General features: G+C 45.8%; 1 protein-coding gene across 3 annotated transcripts in view; it reads left to right on the forward strand.

Annotated features, from left to right (window-relative positions):
* LOC144678751 (adenylate cyclase type 1-like) overlaps positions 1-18,539 on the forward strand; it is a 429,196-nt gene that overhangs the window by 302,509 nt on the left and 108,148 nt on the right. The window lies entirely within an intron of this gene.

The raw sequence follows: 18,539 nt of genomic DNA on the forward strand, positions 1-18,539 counted from the left end.
GTACTGGAACAGCTTGGCCAGGGGTGCGGCAAGTTCCGGAGCACAAGTCTTCAGTACTATTGCCGGATATTGTCAGTGCCCATAGCCTTTGCAGTATCCAGTGCCTTCAGCCATTTCTTGATATTTGTGGAGCCTCCTCCTCTACTGAGTTGTTTAATTGTCTACCACCCTTCACAACTGATTGTGGCAGGACTGCAGAGCTTAGATCTGATCCGTTGGTTGTGGGATCACTTAGCTCTGTCTATGACTTGCTGCTTATGCTGTTTGGCATGCAAGTAGTCTTCTGTTATAGCTTTACCAGCTTGACACTTCATTTTTAGGCATGCCTGGTGCTGCTCCTGGCATGCTCTCTTGCACTCTTCAGAGAATCAGGGTTGATCCCCTGGCTTGATGGTAATGGTAGAGTGGGGGATATGCTGGGCCATGAGTTTACAGTTTGTGTTCGAGTACAATTCTGCTGCTGCTGATGGCCCACAGCACCTCATGGATGCCCAGTTTTGAGTTGCTAGATCTATTTGAAATCTTTCCCATTTAGTATGGTGGTAGTGCCACACAACACAATGGAGAGTATCCTCAATGTGAGGGTGGGACTTCATTTCCACAATAACTGCGGTGGTCACTCCTACTGATACTGTCATGGACAGATGCATCTGCGGCAAGCAGGTTGGTGAGGATGAGGTCAAGTATGCTTTTTCCTCTTGTTGGTTCCCTCACCATCTACTGCAGATCTAGCCGAGTAGCTATATCATTTAGGTCTCGGCCAGCTCGATCAGTAGTGGTGCTACCGAGGCACTCTTGGTGATGGACATTGAAGTCCCCCACCCAGAGTACATTCTGCGCCCTTGCCACCCTCAGTACTTCCTCCAAGCGGTGTTCAACATGGAGGAGCACTGATTCATCAGCTGAGGGAGGGTGGTACATGGTAATCAGCAGGAGATTTCACTGCCCATATTTGACCTGATGATGTCCAGAATCAATCTAGGCCTCTCAGGGCAACTCCCTCCCAACTGTATGCCACTATGCTGCCACCTCCGATGGGTATGTCCTTCTCACCAGCAGGACAGATGTTGATGGTGGTATCTGGGACATTATCTGTAAGATATGATTCCATGAGGATGACTATGTCAGGCTGTAGCTTGACTAGTCTGTGAGACAGCTCTTCCAATTTTAGTACTAGGCCCCAGATGTTAGTCAGGAGGACTTAGCAGGGTTGACAAGGCTGATTTTGCCGTCGTTGTTTCTGGTGCCTAGGTCGCTGCTGGGTGGTCCATCCGGTTCATTCCTTTTGTCATGACTCACTGGGAAAGTACACTACAATATCAAGCCCCCCTGCTCCCCGATTCGCGACAAATATAAAAAAGTTTGGTCAAACTACCTAATTGTTTAATTTAGGTTAGCAGAATACGAGCACCAGGTTTCTAACTTAAGAAGTAAATAACTGTTTATTAAACAAACTGTCTTAACCAGTGGCAAAAGAAATAAATATGAACTGCTAATTTCTAACTCCATAACCTAAACTCTACTCCTTCTTAAATACCTACACACACAAATCAAGACACATAAGACACACAAAAAACATGGATTTTAAGTGTGGGATAAAATAATTCAATAGCACCAATTCTGGAGTGCAAGATTCAATGGGTTGATTTTGAGCAATGTCTTCCAAGTTCCTATCAGTTCTTTATTGATGACACAAGGTGGTTTTCCCAGCATTTTCAGTCTTTAGTTTGCTGGTTGACACTGTTCAATGTCAAGGAGGAGCCAATTAAAATGTTATTGCCAGGCAGTTCCCTGTTAGACCGGACTCCTCCTTGGCACCATCCTGTCTTTCATGGCACATTTGGTTCCAGGACAGCAACATTGTATATATCCCTCACATTGTTCCACTAGACATGTCTTTCAAACTGCAGCCATTGTAATTTTAATCCACAGTCCAACAGAAATAAAAAGATATGTTCTTTACACTTTTTTGAGGCTTTGTAGCAGTTTGATACAACCGAGTGGCTTGCTTGGTCATTTTTTTTTTCAGAGGGCATTTAAGAGTCAACCTCATTGCTGTGGGTCTGGAGTAACATGTGGTTAAGGACGGCAGATTTTCTTCCCTAAGGTACATTAATGATGGGTTTTTACAACAATCAACAATGGTTTCATTCGACTTTTAATTCCAGATTTTTATTGAATTCAAATTCCATGAGCATTACCCTGGGTCTCTGACAATACCACTACTGTGCCATCGCCTCATCTTTCCTGATGAGACAATCTGTCACCCTTATGTCAAGGTCCAGCCTCGGAAATAAATCTTGCATCCTTTTCTCTGTGTCACACACGATTCTCAGGCCTATTCCTTTCCAAACCTTGAAGCACATTAACGCCATCGCAGGCATGCCAAGGAAATATAAATCACCCGTGCCAACCCCTCTTGTGATCATAGTGACTTAAAGCTCCATTTGCGAGTGCTACGTCTGGGTGCACCCCACAACCACCCCCCCCCCCCCCCCCCACCACCCCTCCCCATCACTAGCAGCTGGATTGGAGGCAGCCTGCTGACTCTGATGCCCTGTCGGCCCTGGTGGCCATCTTTTGACTGGCAGAGCCTGTGCAGGCCCCACCTGGGCAAGAGAGCCCAGCACCGTGGCTGAGCACTCCTCAGTCACCATGGTCTCATCAGATGGGATGGCCACTGGCAGTGGCGCAGAGGAGCTGCTGCCATCATCCACATCACCCTGAAAGCAACTTGCAGATGCAAGCTGTGCTCATCCGCCAACATGAGGTTGGTTTGAACCTCCCTGCTCACCATAGATGGATGGGCAGCTAGCAGAGCTCCTAGGTGCCACATCCATCTCTCACATTGGCACTGACCTGCTGAGGTCGATGCCAGTGTGCGGGCTTGCTGGCCTGAACGCAACCCCAGAAACCCCTGATTGAGATCCAGGAGCTGCATCTCCATGAGTGTTGCCACTCTCTCTATGGAGGAAGCTGTGCATTCAGAGCTCCGACTCAAAACAGTGCTCAAGTCCCACATGGACCCATCCAAGACAGAGACCATGACACACAGACTCTCAGGGTTCGCTGCCAGATCTTCCCATGCATTCCACTAGACGCCCACCATCTGCTGCCTGATGGACAACTCCAGAGGCGTATCATCGGCTTCGAACTCAGCATCGTACAGTCCTCCGGCAATCCTCTGGCTGCGGGTGTCTTCTGGACTCTCTGTCTCTGCTAGCTCCTCAGGTGAGTATGATATGCCCTCACCACTGTGCAGTACCATCTGATGTGACACGCTAATGCCCATTGATGTGTCTGTGCCTCGCTGGTGCTTGGTGTGGAGGGAGGATATGATGCAGGTGCATCTGTAAGCGGCTCCTCGGGGATCAAGGGTAGGTCCTCAGGGTCTGCTTGGCGTCATGTGGATGGCACATCTGAGGGAGGAAGAGAAAATGTCAGTAGCCAACATCATTATGAAGTCACGTTGTATGCACTCTGGTTGCTTCTCACAATGGACAAGTGCCTTACAGAGGTATTGCGAATGGACGAGCAACAGGGACTATTGATTTAAACATCTCATTCCAAATGCCCTATATCTCTTATACCCTCCCCACCCCAGTCTCTTCCCTGTCACTGGACTCTTACCTTCCTCCTTCCCCTGCCTCTCCCAGACCTGCGGACCTGGCTGCATGCTCGTAGGCCGTCTCCAGAGCTTCCTCCTCCACCTGTGTCAAAATCAGGAGGTTGAGCACACCTCCACCCACTCGTCCTCGTGCCTGGGGTATTATGACTCCTCTTCTGTAAGGATGAAAGTTCTTTCACGAGTTCCTCCTCTACATGCCAGTCCAAAGCAGCCTCTCTCAAAGAGAAACAGCTGCAGGTGCCCATCACAATGGCATGCCTGATCCAAGCCAACCAGGCACACTTTTCCACCTCTCAAGGCACAGGGGTGTGTGCTATTTGGCACTCTGCATTTCACACACGTGGGTGCCAACAAGTCCTGCCACCCACTAAGACATCTATACACAGTTGCAAATGGACTCAGTACTCACCCTGACAGAGAACAAAAGGTCATTGAACCTTTTCCTGCACTGGAGGCAAGTGTGGGGCACAACATTATGCCTGTTCACCTGGGCAGCTACCTCCATCCACACCTTCTTTGGCCTCCAAAAGAAAAGGTAGGCATTCAGGGAGTAGTGTGCTCATGGGCATTGCCGCCCTTTCCACCCACCACTACCACCAGCATCGCCACCCCCCCCCCCCCCCCCCCCCCCACTCCCCCTTCAACTGGCCCATTGGACCCTGTGCCCGCCCTGCTCCCACTCCCGCCGGCAACACTGAGCCAGTCTCAATGCATTTCACATTGGCCATTAATTAGCCAGCCAGCGTGACATTGGGGTCAGGAGCCGATTGTGGTTGGAAGCAGATATCACATCGACTCCTGGACCGCCAATTGCACTCCTGTGCCAAGCGTGAAATTCAGGCACTGAAACCCAACATTTGGACAGGTGTCCCAAAGCTCATTTCTGGCATGGCTGCGGTTCAGGAAGAAATCAAATGCCCCCTCCATCGGTAGAAGACATGCTCATCAAATATTAAAAGTGTGAAGTACTGATTTGAATCTTACTTTTTCTTTGTAATGATGTTCAATTTACAGTATGTCAGTGATTAGAATGTAGCACTTGCTACCACAAGAATTATTTGAGGTGAATAGCATGAATGCAATTAAAGGGAAATTTGATAGGTGCATGAGGGAGGACGGATCAGAAGGGTATGTTGATGAGGTTGGGAAGTAAGGGGGGTATAATGCTTGCATGCAGCATAAACACTGGCATTGACCTGTTGGGTTAAATAACCTGTTTCTCTGCTGTAAATGCTGTGAACTGTCAGACACATGAGATTCTACAGCCAGTCATTTACTGTACTAAGTTACCACAGGCATCTTAAGAAATCCTGTTGAGACAATCATCTGTGACATCTCTGCATGACTCACATGCAAATGTCACAGTGATAGAGGCTCAGCCTGAGTGCTAGCTTCACTTGCAATTGTGATTGAAAGAGAAAAAGATTTAACTCATATTGGACGGAAAGAAAGAGAAAATTCACCTTGTTGGGACCAACAGGAAAACAATAATTTATTTTATTGGGTAGAGGCAACACCAAATAAACTCCAAGTTTATTTTTTTCTAAGTAGATTGACTACTGGACTGGTGGGGATTGATGAGATAAAGGAGAAAGGGAATAATTATCACATCTCCAACAAGAGAGAATCCAACCATCGCCCCTTGATGATCAATGGCATTACCATCACTGAACCCCCCCCACTGTCAACATCCTGGGGGTTACCATTGACTAGAAACTGAACTGGGCTAGCCATATAAATGCTGTGGCTACAAGAGCAGGTCAGAGGCTAGGAATCGTGCGATGAGTAACCCACCACCTGATTCCCCAAAACCTGTCCACCACCTACAAGGCACAAGTCAGGAGTGTGATGGAATACTCCCCACTTGCCTAGATGAGTGCAGCTCCCACAACACTCAAGAAGCTTGACACCGTCCAGGACAAAGCCACAAACATTCACTCCCTCTCCCACCGACGCACAGTAGCAGCAGTGTGTACCATCTACAAAATGCACTGAAAAAATTCACCAAGGCTCCTTCGACAGCGCCTTCCAAACTCACGACCACTACCATCTAGAAAGACAAGGGCAGCAGATAGATGGGAACACCACCACCTAGAAGATCCTCTCCAAGCCACTCACCATTCTGACTTGGAAATACATTGCCATTCCTTCACTGCCACTGGGTCAAAATCCTGGAACTCCCTCCCTAACAGCACTTTGGGTGTACCTAATGGACTGCAACGGTTCAAGAAGGCAGCTCACCACCACCTTCTGAAAGGCAACTAGTGATGGGCAATAAATGCTGGCCCAGCCAGCGAAGCTCACCTCCCATGAATGAACAATAACCTGAACATAATTGAGAATGGATGATAGATAATTAAGATTTGGGAGAAGGATATGCCAAGCATTATTTAAATCAAGCAAACACATATAGATCATTGTAACTGGAAACTTTATTTAAATTCCAAGGCCAGAATTGTACGGCCCTGTCGCAGCCATTCGAAACTCCATTGACTTCGACGAAACTGTAAAATCCCACTGTCGTAAAATTACACCCCAAGATTCAGATTTTTCCCTGTCATGGATCTGCTGTTGAGAAAGCACCAAACATTCCTTTCACCCATTAGTATAACTCCTCCTGGTATTATAGACTAGAACAACTGGATGGGCAAAGGTAGCATGGATGATGAATTCATAGAGTGTTTTCAGGATAATTTCAGGATAATTCAGCAAATTCTGGAGCCAACCAGGGAGCAGGCTACACAGCAACTGGTATTGTGCTTTGAGATAGGATTAATTAATGTGAAGGCGCCCCTAGGTAGCAGTGGTCATAATATGATTGAATTGTATTTTCAGTTTGAGGGAGAGAAGACTGGGTCTGATGCTAGTATTTTAAACATAAATAAGGGTATGAAAGCAGAGCTTGCCAAAGTGAACTGGCAATTTAGGTTAAGGAATAGGTCAATAGAGATCCAGTGGCAGACATTTAAGAAGGTATTTCAGAATACACAAAATAGATATTTTCCAATGAGAAAGAAAAATTCCAAGTGGAGGATCCGCCATCTGTGGTTAACTAAAAAAGTTAAAGATAGTATCAAACTTAAAGAAAAAGCATATAATTGGCAAAGATGGGTGGCAGGTCAGAAGATTGGACAGAATATAAAAAAAAGCAAAGAATGACTAATAGATTAATAAAGGAGGGAAAAATTAGAGTACAAGAGAAAGCTAGCTAGAAATATTGGCCTGAATCTTCTGGTCGGTGTGCGGGGGCAGGCCCCACTCACCGACGCGTAAAATGACACGCGGTGACATCGGGCATGCGTCCCGCCATCACCATGTGTCATTCCGATCTTTTTTCGGCTGCACGCCCGCTGAACTGTCAAAGGCCTATTAAGGCCATTTAACAGCTAGTTAAACTAGTTGTCTGGACTGCCTGTCCAACCTTAAAGTTGGTGAGCAGGCGAAGACCCTAGGCAGCCTTTGCATTTATCATGAAACCTCATCCACGTGTGTCACGCTGGGCAGGCCTTAATTGGCCCACACACGTAAAATGGCAGCCACGCAGCTGATCGTGGATGGCAATCGGCTGCATGCCCACCCATGCCTGCTCCCGCTCAGCCCCCCGGATGGGGAGAAAATTCTCCCCATAAGGATGGATAGTAATAGTTTCCAGATATTTAAAAAAGAAAAGAGTTAACAAAGTGAGCATTGGTCCCACAGAAAGTAAGTCTGGGGAATTAGTAATGGAAAATAAGGAGATGACAGGTGAATAGGTATTTTGTATCGGTCTTCATGATAGAGGATACAAGTAACATGCCAGAAATAGCTGTAATCAGGAAATGGAAGGGAGGGAGGAACTCAAGAAAATTACAATCACCAGGGAAGTGGTACTTAGCAAATTGTTTGAACTATTGGGTTGACAAGTTGTCAGGTCCTGATGGATTTAATCCTAGGGTCTTAAAAGAAGTGGCTTGTGAGATAGTTGATGCATTGGTTTTAATTTTCCAAAATTCCCTAGATTCGGGGAAGATTCCATTAGAATAGAAAATAGCTAATGTAACTCCTTTATTCAAAAAGGGAGGGAGACAGACATCAGGAAGCTATAGGCCAGTTAGTTTAACATCTGTCATAGGGAAGATGTTAGAAGCTGTTATTAAGGAGGTTATAACAGGGCACTTAGATAAATTCAAGGTAGTCAGGCAGAGTCAACATGACTTTGTGAAAGGGAAATCCTGTTTAACCAATTTATTGGAGTTCTTTGAAGAAGTAACGTGCTGTGGATAAAGGGTAACCGGTGGATGTGCTGTATTTAGATTTTCAAAAGATGGCTGATAAAGTGCCTCAGCAAAGATTATTGTGGAAAATAAAAGCTCATGGTTTAGGAGGTAATATATTAGCAGGGATAGAAGATTGGCTCACTAACATGAAACAGAGAGTAGGCATAAATGGCTCATTTTCTGGTTGGCAGGATGTGAGTAGTGTTGTGAAACAGGAATTAATGCTGGGGCCTCAACTCTTTGCAATTTATATAAATGAGTTAGATGAAGGGACCGGTGGTATGGTTGCTAAATTTGCTGATGACTCAAAGGTAGGTAGGAAAGCAAGTTGTGAAGAGGATGTGAAGAAGCTACAAAATGACATAGATAGGTTAGGTAAGTGGACAACGATCTGACAAATGGACTATAATGTAGGAAAATGTGAGATTGTTCATTTTGGAGGGCAAATAAAAAAGAAGCCTATTAACTAAACGGTGAGAGATTGCAGAGATGCAGAGGGAAATGGGTATCCTAGTGCATGAATCGCAGAAGGTTAGTATGCAGCAAGTAATTAGGAAAGCTAATAGAATGCTACCATTTATTGCAAGGGGAATTGAATACAAGAATAGGGAAGTCATGCTTCAGTTATGTTGGACGTTGGTGAGATCGGATCTGGAGTGCTGTGTACAGTATTAGTCTCCTTATTTAAGTAAAGATGTTAATGCATTAGAAGCAGTTCAGAGAAGGTTTACTAGATTAATACCTGGAATGGATGGGTTGTCTTATGAGGAAAGACTGGACAGGCTCGGCTTGTATCCACTGGAGTTTAGAAGAGTAAGAGGTGACTTGATCGAAACCTATAAGATCTTGAGGGGACTTGACAGGGTGAATGTGGAAGGGATATTTCCTCTTGTGGGAGACTCTAGAACTAGGGGTCACTGTTTCAAAATAAGGGGTCGCCCATTTTGGACGGAGATGAGGATTTTTTTTTCTCTCGGGAGGGTTGTGAGACTTTTGAAATTTTGTTCCTCAAAAGGTGGTTGAAGCAAAGTCCTTGAATATCTTTAAGGCAGAGGTAGATAGATTCTTGACAAGCAAGGGGTTGAAAGGTTATCGGGGGCAGGCATGAATATGAGGTTATCACAGATCAGCCGTGACCTTATTGATTGGCGGAGCACGCTTAAGGGGCCAAGTGGCCTACTCCTGCTCCTAATTTGTGTGTTCATATGTTTGTATGTTCTGGGTCTAGCCCAAATTTTATCACACCTTCATTATATTTCTGGTGGCATGCTGGCAGTGTTAGAATCCTATATAGGCACTCTTTCTTCTATAGGCACTCTTTCTTCAGTGCTGCCAGAGCTCCTGGTAGGGACAAGGCAGCCATTTTGTATCAGTACAGTGTGGCTTACTGTGTTGTCTTCAGTTGGTACCTCTTCAGGGCATTCTTTTAAAAAAATCACATTCACAGGATGTGGGTACCTCTGGCAAGACCAGTATCTATTGTGCATCCTTAATCGCCCTTGAGGAGGTAGTAAGCTGCCTTTTTCAAAACAAACTGAGTAGCTGGCTGGGCTATTTCAGAGGGCAGGTCGAGTCAGCCACATTGCTGTGAGTCTGCAAGATCGGGTAAAGGTAACAGATAAATGTTCCTAAGGACATTATTGAACTAGTGAGTTTTTACAACAATCCTGAAGTTTTATAACTAGCTTTTTATTCCAGCTCTATTTAATTAATTGAATTTGAATTCCCCAGGTGCTACGGTGGGATTTGAGCTCATAGGCATCTGGCTTATTAACCCATTAACTTAACCAGCATGCTACCACGTTTCTTACTTCTAATAGCTCAGAAACTCTTAAAGTGATGTTTCAACATGCTCTCTGTGATTTCCTTAAGTGAAGTATAGTATTTCTGTGCCAATCCTTCTGACACAGCAGTCTTTGATAGGTGCACATATGATGGGTCTGATTGTTTCTTCACCCTGGCACCAGCTTTCTCATTAACGAAGACACTTACACAAAGAGAAGAGGAGGATGTGTTAGCATTAGGTATGCAGCTACTGGCTCCACATACAGTATAAAGGCAACACAATGCCTTACAGTAGAGAGACAGAACTGGGCTGCCAATAGTTACTGATTGTTTTGCTAGAACATAACACTCAAATCAATTTGAAGTGAACATCTGGATGAAGCCCTCAATTGTCTTCATCTTAATTGTGCAAGGGACTACTGTTCAATTCTGGTGCTGATTATTTTTTTTTAAAGATTATGGCCAGTCCATTCCCAGAAAATAAAGCAAACAGATGCCTACAGCATTAGTAATGTTATGGACAGGGGAGGGAGGCAATCCTGAACTACTTGCTTTTCTCTCCATCTGTCAATAAGCAGAGGTTTTTTTATTTTTGATTGGTTTACAATAGGTTGTAGCGTGTTTCCCCGTCTGTTTGTGAGGTCAATTTTAAAAGTGACTCGCAGCAAACTCTTTTTCAGGTTAAATCAGAAGTATAGTTCATTCACCTTTTAAATCCAGGAAATAATTGCAACTTCACACACACACACACACAGATAGGAAGGAGGAGTTTTTACGACTATGAATAACTTAAAGGAAAAGAACCACAGATATGGATATCAGTTCACATGATTGCCAGAGTACAGAAATTCAGAGTCCAGTGAGGGTTCCTTCATGGAGGAGTTACAGTTCTGGCGGGTTTAGAAAGCTGAAGCAGGAGTGGCAGAATTCCTTTAAAGTTAATAGCAATGCAGCAAGATGAGGTTGCTATGCAGAGACTTGGTCTGTTCAGCAGGCGATGGCAGGAATCTTTCAGAGAGACAGGCTTCGAGGAGGCTTAGACTTGATGCAGGTTGTTGGTCAGCCTTGAATCTTGCTGTGGTTCGCAGGCTGGAGGTTAATCAGCAGACTGAGTTGCGAGTCTGTAAATGTAATATCAAAACTTTCCAAATGGCAAAAGCTTAGTCATGTGCTGTTGCCCATTAATGAGTCAGGGGGAGACAGTGGTGTGGTGGTAATGTCACTGGACTAGTAACCCAGAGGCCCAGGCTAATGCTCAAGTCCTACCACAGCAGCTGGTGGAATTTAAGTTCAATTAATAAACCTGGGATATAAAGTTGGTCTCAGTAATGGTGCCATGAAACTATCATTGATTACTATGAAAACCCATCTGGCTCATGAACCTCCTTTGGGAAGGAAATCTGCCATGCTTACTTAATCTGGTTTACATTTGACTCCAGACCCACAGCAATGTGGTTGACTCTTAATTGCCCTCTGAAATGGTCTAGCAATCTACTCAATTCAAGGGCAATTAGGGATGGGCAACAAATGCTCACCTTGCCTGCGACACACACATCCCATGAAAGAATAAAGAAAAAAATGTTGCAGGCTAATAAGCAGTTTCTATGCCTCTGGTCAAAATCCATTATTCATCTTAGAACATAAATGGTGTATATTAGTGCCTCTGCAGGTATAATATATTTCGATGGCTATCCCTTTGTAATAGAGCCAGGCTGGGGAGACTGATTGTCTTCTGGTCCCTGGTTTCCTTGATTGTAGTGTGTCCACACAATGAGAGGTGTGAGATGCCAGAAGGATTAGGGTCGAGCAATTCTGTAACTGCTGTTGGAAATTTCCATGAACTGTAGCCAACTTGTGAATCATGTGACCCGTGGCAGCCATCGTTTGGTTCAGCAAAGTCCACTTTCTAAATAAACAAAAAGTAAGGTTTGTTTTAAACAGTTTATGATCTCTATTATGTCTTAGGGCCGTAACAGTAGTGATAACAAAGTATGGCCATGAGCTCAGTCTCCATTACTCCTGGAATTGAGAACACTAAAAGAAGTCTTTGAGTGAGTGAACAAGTGTTGCCAGTGGAAGGAAGCCTTGGTCTTTCAGGCAACAATTTGGAGTTGCACATGTGCTGATATATTGGTAAATGCTGAGACCAGAGTTTTTCCAGACTTCATAGCTGATGGGCTACTGTTTTATGTTCTGAGTGCGTAGTGCAGGTATAGTACAAACATTCCTTTCCTTGTAGTGGATCCTATTTACTGAAGCTGACATTGGTATCCTTCCTAATTGCTGACAACATTTCTGTCTACTTAGTGATTTATAGATGTGGAATCCTGCCTTCACTCTGTTCACTACCTTCACTCGCTATACCATTGATGGCCATGCCTTCAGTTGAATTCCCTCCCTAAAACTCTCTACCTCTCTACCCCTCTTTCCTCCTTTAAGGTACTCCGTAAAACATACCTCTTTAACCAAGTTTTTGGTTATCTGCGCTAATATCCCCTTATGTGGCTCTGTGTCATGTTTTGTTTTAAAATTCTCTGTGAAGCAACTTGGGGCATTTTATTGCATTAATAGCACTGTATAAATGCAAGTTGTTTTGTTGGTGTTGTTGTCTTTGTTGTTAAGTCATACTTGCTGCACAGTTGTTCTTTAGGAAGGATCTCAATGCCTCAAATTTGGCTACTTGCCTGGGTCCTACGTTATGCAGCCTACCTTCTGTGCAAATGACAGTTCCTGCAGCTCCTAAACAATTTCCCTGGTAAAATAGTCATCCTCCACCAAAACCTATAGTACCTCTTTAAGTGCAAGAGACCTTTAAGAGCAGCTGTACTGTTGTTTCTACGTCCCCATGTCTTGGATTTGGGGTTTAGATGGGGTTTCTTCAGGGTTTGCCTGTCACCGTAAGAATGCTGCCTGTTAAGTCATAAAAAAACACTCTTGTTTACTTGCAGATCTATGCACATGTCAGCACTCTACACAAGGTTGTATTTCTGCTTCCCACGAGATCTCAGTCTCTTAGTACATGTACACAGCACAGTACAAGTAAATCTTAGCCACCTGATATAAATAATTGAGAGGGGGGTGGTGTGGGGGTGGAGGCAGAGGCAGTGTCACAGGGCAGAATCTTCTCTTTGGCGAGTGAAGGGCGGGGCCTGCTCGCCGGCATGTAAAATGACACGAGGTGACTTCGGGCGTGTGTCCCGAATTAACCCCGCGTCATTTAAATTTTCAGTTCGGCGGGCGTGCAGCCGATTTAGCTGCGCGCCCACTGAACTGTCAAAGGCCTATTAAGTCCATTAAAAAAGTAATTAACATGATTAATGACCTGCCCATCCAACCTTAAGGCTGGCGGGCAGGCTGGGAGCCCAGATGGGCTTCTGAAAAAACATAAAACCTCATCCACTGGCGGGATGAGGTTTCCTGAGGGTATTAAAAATTTTTTTACATGTTTAAATAAAATAAATTGACATATCCCAGCTCATGTGACAGTGGCACATGAGTGGACATGTCAGTAAATTTTTTCCCCTTCTTTATTGAACCTTTCAAACCTAAGCCAATCTCCCTGAGGCAGCACTTAGCCACAGGGAGATCTGTGCGCTCTTTCACGTGCATGCGCGAAAGAGCGCATCCCGGCTCAGGGAATTCCCCCCCCGCCGCCCACATAGGGACCGCATAGCGCTTCCTGGCGGAGTCACGCTGGATGGGCCTTAATTGGTTCATTCATGTAAAATGGTGGCGCGCCCCCAAACGGGGGGTGCCGATTGGGAACCCACCCGCTCCTGCAAAAACCCCCGACAGGGGGAAGATCCTCCCCATAGTGATATTGGCACTGGACTGGTAATCCAGAGACCCAAGGAAATGCTCTGGGGACCCGGGTTTGAATCCAGCCACGGCAGATGTTGGAATTTGAATTCAATAAAAATCTGGAATTAAAAGTCTAATGATGACCATGCAACTATTGTCGTAAAAAGCCATCTGGTTAATTAATGCCCTTCAGGGAAGGAAATCTGTCGTCCTGGCCTGCATGTGACTCAAGGTGCACAATAATGTGGGTGACTCTTAAATGCCTTCTGAAATGACCTAGCAAACCACTCAGTTGTAACAAACAACTAAAAAGTCAATAAAAAGGAATGAACCAGGCGGAACGCCCAGCATTGACCTAGTACCAGAAACGACAATGGCAAACTCAGCCCTGTTGACCCTGCAAAGTTCTCCTTACTATCATTTGGGAGCTAGTGCCAAAATTGGGAAAGCTATCTCACAAACTAGTCAAGCAACAGCCTGACATAGTCATACTCACAGAATCATAACTTACAGATCATGTCCCAGACACCACCATCACCATCCTGTATGTCCTGCCCCACTGGAAGGACAGACCCAGCAAAGCTGGCAGCACAGTAGTATACAGTCAGGAGGGAGTTGTCCTGGGATTGCTCAACATCGACTCCTGACCCCATGAAGTCTCATGGCGTCAGGTCAAACATGGGCAAGGAAACCTCCTGCTGATTACCACGTACTACGTTCCCTCAGCTGATGAGTCAGTGCTCCTCCAAGTTGAACACAGCTTGGAGGAAACACTGAGGGTGCCAAGGGCGCAGAATGTACACTGGGTGGGGGACTTCAATGTCCATCACTAAGAGTGGCTTGGTAGCACCACTACTGGCCGAGCTGGCCAAGTCCTAAATGACATAGCTGCTAGACTGGGTCTGCAGCAGGCAGTGAGGGAACCAACAAGAGGGAAAAACATACTTGACCAAAGCCTCACCAACCTGCCTGCTGCAGGTGCACCTGTCCATGACCGCATCGGTCAGAGTTGACCACTGCACAATCCTGGTGGAGATGAAGTCCAGTCTTCACATTGAGGATATGCTCCACCATGACACAAAAATTGACCATGGAGTTGATAGTGAAGAGGATAGCTGTTGTCTCCAGAATTAAATCAATGGTTTGGTTGAGTGGGCAGAAAAGTGGCAAATAGAATTCAATCTGGAAAAGTGTGATGTAATGCATTTGGAGAGGGCAAATAAAGCCAGGGAATACTTAGTAAACAGGAGGATATTGAGAGGGGTTGGTGAAGTGAGAGCCCTTGGAGTGCATGTCCACAGGTCCCTGAAGGTGGCAGGACAGGTGAATAAGGTAGTAAAGAAAGCACATGGAATGCTCCCTTAATTGGAGAAGGTATAGAATACAAAAACAGGGATGTAATGATGGAAATGTATAAAACACTGGTTCGGCCACAGCTGAAATTTTGTGTAACGTTCTGGTCACCACATTACAGAAAGGACATAATTGCTCTGGAGAAAGTACAAAGGAGATTTACAAGAATGCTGCCAAGGCTTGAAAACTGCAGCTATGAAGAAATATTGGATAGGCAAGGGTTGTTTTCCTTAGAATAGAGGAGGCTGAGGGGTGATCTAATTGAGGTTTACAAAATTATGAGGGGCCTGGAGAGGGTAGGCAGTAAAGACTTGTTTCCCCTAGCTGAGGGGTCAATTACCAGGGAGCATAGATTTAATGTGACTTGTAGAAGGATTAGAGGGGACGTGAGCAAAAAGGTTTTCACCCAGAGGGTGGTGGGCACCTGGAATTCGCTGCCTAAATCAGTGGTTAAGGCTGAAACGCGCAACTCATTTAAAAGATACTTGGGCCTGGATCTTTAGGTCGGCGAGCAGGGGGCGGGGCCCATTCGCCGACGCGTAGAATGATGTGGGATGATGTCGGGTGGAACTCCTGACATCACCCCGCTTCATTTCAATTTTCAGGTCAGCGGGGGCGCAGCTGAATCAGCTGTGCTCTCGCCGACCTGTCAACAGCCAATTGAGGCCATTAAAAAGGTAATTAGACTGGTTAATGGACCTGCCTGTCCAACCTTAAGGTTGGTGGGCAGGCCAGGAGCCCTGGCAGGCTTCAGAAAAAGCATGAAACCTCATCCACGGGCTGGATGAGGTTTCATGTAGATTTTAAAAAACTTAATAAAAGTGATGGACATGTCCCAACTCATGTGACAGTGTCATATGAGGGGATATGTCAGGGAAATTTTATTTTTGTGCATTGACCATTTTTGAATTTGGCGCAGATCTCCCTGAGGCAGCACTTAGCCTCAGGGATGAGTGCGCTCTTTCGTGCTCTTGCATGAAACAGCATGCTCCTAGCTTAGGGAATTCCCCTCCCCCCGCCCGCCCGCACAGGGAGCTCATAGTGCTTCCTGGTGGACGTCACGCTGGGTGGGCCTTAATTGGCCCGCCCATGTAAAATGGCGGTGCGTCCCCAATTGGGGGTGCTGATCGGAGACGTGCCAGCACACGCCCACTCCTGAACTTCCGCCCCAACAGGAGGAAAATTCTTCCCTTGGATCTGCATCTGAAGTGCTGTAACCTGCAAGACAACGGACCAGGCGTTGGAAAGTGGGATTACTTTTAAACTTTTTCTGGCCGGCACGGACTTGATGGGCTGAATGGCCTCTTTCTGCACCACAACTTTTCTATGGTCCTATGGTTCTATCATGTGTGGCACTACCACCATGCTAAATGGAATAGATTTTGAACAGACCGAGCAGCTCAAGACTGGGCATCTATGAGGCGCTGTGGGCCATCAGCCACAGCAGAGTTGTACTCAAACACAATCTGTAACCTCATGACCCAGCATCTGCCCCACTCTACCATTACCATCAAGCCAGGGATCAACCCTGGTTCAATGAAAAGTGCAGGAGGGCATGCCAGGAGCAGCACCAGGCATACCTAAAAATGAGGTGTCAACCTGGTGAAGCTACAACACAGGGCTACTTGCATGCCAAACAGCAAGTGATAGACAGGGCTAAGCAATCCCACAATCAACAGATCAGACCTAAGCTCTACAGTCCTGCCACATCCAGGTGGTGGACAATTAAACAACTCATTGGAGGAGGAAACTTGACAAATATCCCCATCCTTGATGATGGAGAAGCCCAGCACATAAGTGCAAAAGATAAGGCTGAAGCATTTGCAAAAATCTTCAGCCAGAAGTGCTGAGTGGATGATCCATCTCGGCCTCCCCCGGAGGTCCCCAGCATCACAGATGCCAGTCTTCAGCCAATTCGACTCACTCCACATGATATCAAGAAATGGCTGAAGGCACTGGATGCTGCAAAGGCTATGGGCCCTGAGAATATTCCGGCAATAGTACAGAAGACTTGTTCACCAGAACAAGCCACGCCCCTAGCCAAGCTGTTCCAGTACAGCTACAACATTGGCATCTACCCGGCTATGTGGAAAATTGTCCAGGTATGTCCTGTACATGAAAAGCAGGACAAATCCAACCCAGCCCATTACCGCCCCAGTCTATTCTCCATCATCAGTAAAGTGATGAAATAGTTCTATCAAGCGGCATTTGCTTAGCAATAACCTGCTCAATGACGTTCAGTTTGGGTTCTCTCAGGGCCACTCAGCTCCTGACCTCATTACAGCCTTGGTTCAAACATGGTGAAAAGAGCTGAACTCCCGAGATGAGGTGAGAGTGACTGCCCTTGACACCAGGGCCGCATTTGACTGAGTGTGGCATCAAGGAGCCCTAGCAAAACTGGACTCAATGGGAACTGGGGAAAATCTCTCCACTGGTTGGAGTCATACCTAGCACAAAGGAATATGGTTGTGGTTGTTGGAGGTCAGTCATCTCAGTTCCAGGACATCACTGCAGGAGTTCCTCAGGGTAGTGTCCTAGGTCCAGCCATCTTCAGCTGCTTCATCAATGACCTTCCTTCCATCGTAAGGTCAGAAGTAGGAATGTTCGCTGATGATTGCACAATGTTCAGCACCATTCACATTCAGATACTGAAGAAGTCCATGTCCAAATGCAGCAAGACCTGGACAGTATCCAGGCTTCGGTTGATAGGTGGCAAGTAACATTCGTGCCACACAAGTGCCAGGCAATGGCCATCTCCAACCAGAGAGAATATAACCATTGTTCCTTGACATTCAAAGCATTACCATCCCCCACTATCAACATCCTGGGGGTTACCATTGACCAGAAGCTGAACTAGAGTAGCCATATAAATAATGTAGCTCCAAGAACAGATCAGAGGCTAGGCATCCTCACCTCCTGACTCCCCAAAGTCTGTCCACCATCTACAAGACACAAATCAGGAGTGTGATGGAATACTCCCCACTTGCCTGGATGAGTGCAGCTCCAACAACACTCAAGAAGCTTGACACCATCCAGGACAAAGCAGCCCACTTGATTGACACCCCATTCACAAACATTCACTCCCTCCACCATCGACACGTAGTGGCGGCAGAATATACCATCTACAAGATGCACTGCAGGAATTCACCAATGCTCTTTCGACAGCATCTTCCAAACCCACAACTACTACTATCTAGAAGGACAAGAGTAGCAGATAGATGGGAACACCAGCACCTGGAAGTTCCCCTCCTTTCCACTCACCATCTGGACTTGGAAATATATTGCTGCTCCTTCACTGTGGCTGGGTCAAAATCCTGGAACTCCCTCCCTACCAACACTGTTGATGTACCTACACCACAGGGACTGCAACGGTTCAAGAAGGCAGCTCACCACTGCCTTCTCAAGGGCAATTAGTGATGGGCAATGTAGCGTAATCAGCGAAGCCCACACCCCGTTAAATTGTTCTTTTTTTTAAATTGATAATGTTGAATCCAGTGTGTTGGTCCAACAGTGGTCCAAATGTGAGTACAATTCATTTATTGGCTTGATTGCCGGAACGTCCCTAATTAATAAACATTAATGGATTGATTGCCTGTCGGTCATGGTGAGCAAGAGCCCATACTTCCTTTTAAAGATAGGAGTATTATCTCAGATAGCATGCGATATTTTATTCTGCTGTGAAGTGACAGCACCATGTGTAACTGGCCTGTTCCTTC

This window comes from Cetorhinus maximus, chromosome 3 (genome assembly GCF_964194155.1).
Source record: "Cetorhinus maximus chromosome 3, sCetMax3.hap1.1, whole genome shotgun sequence".
Lineage (NCBI taxonomy): Eukaryota > Metazoa > Chordata > Chondrichthyes > Lamniformes > Cetorhinidae > Cetorhinus > Cetorhinus maximus.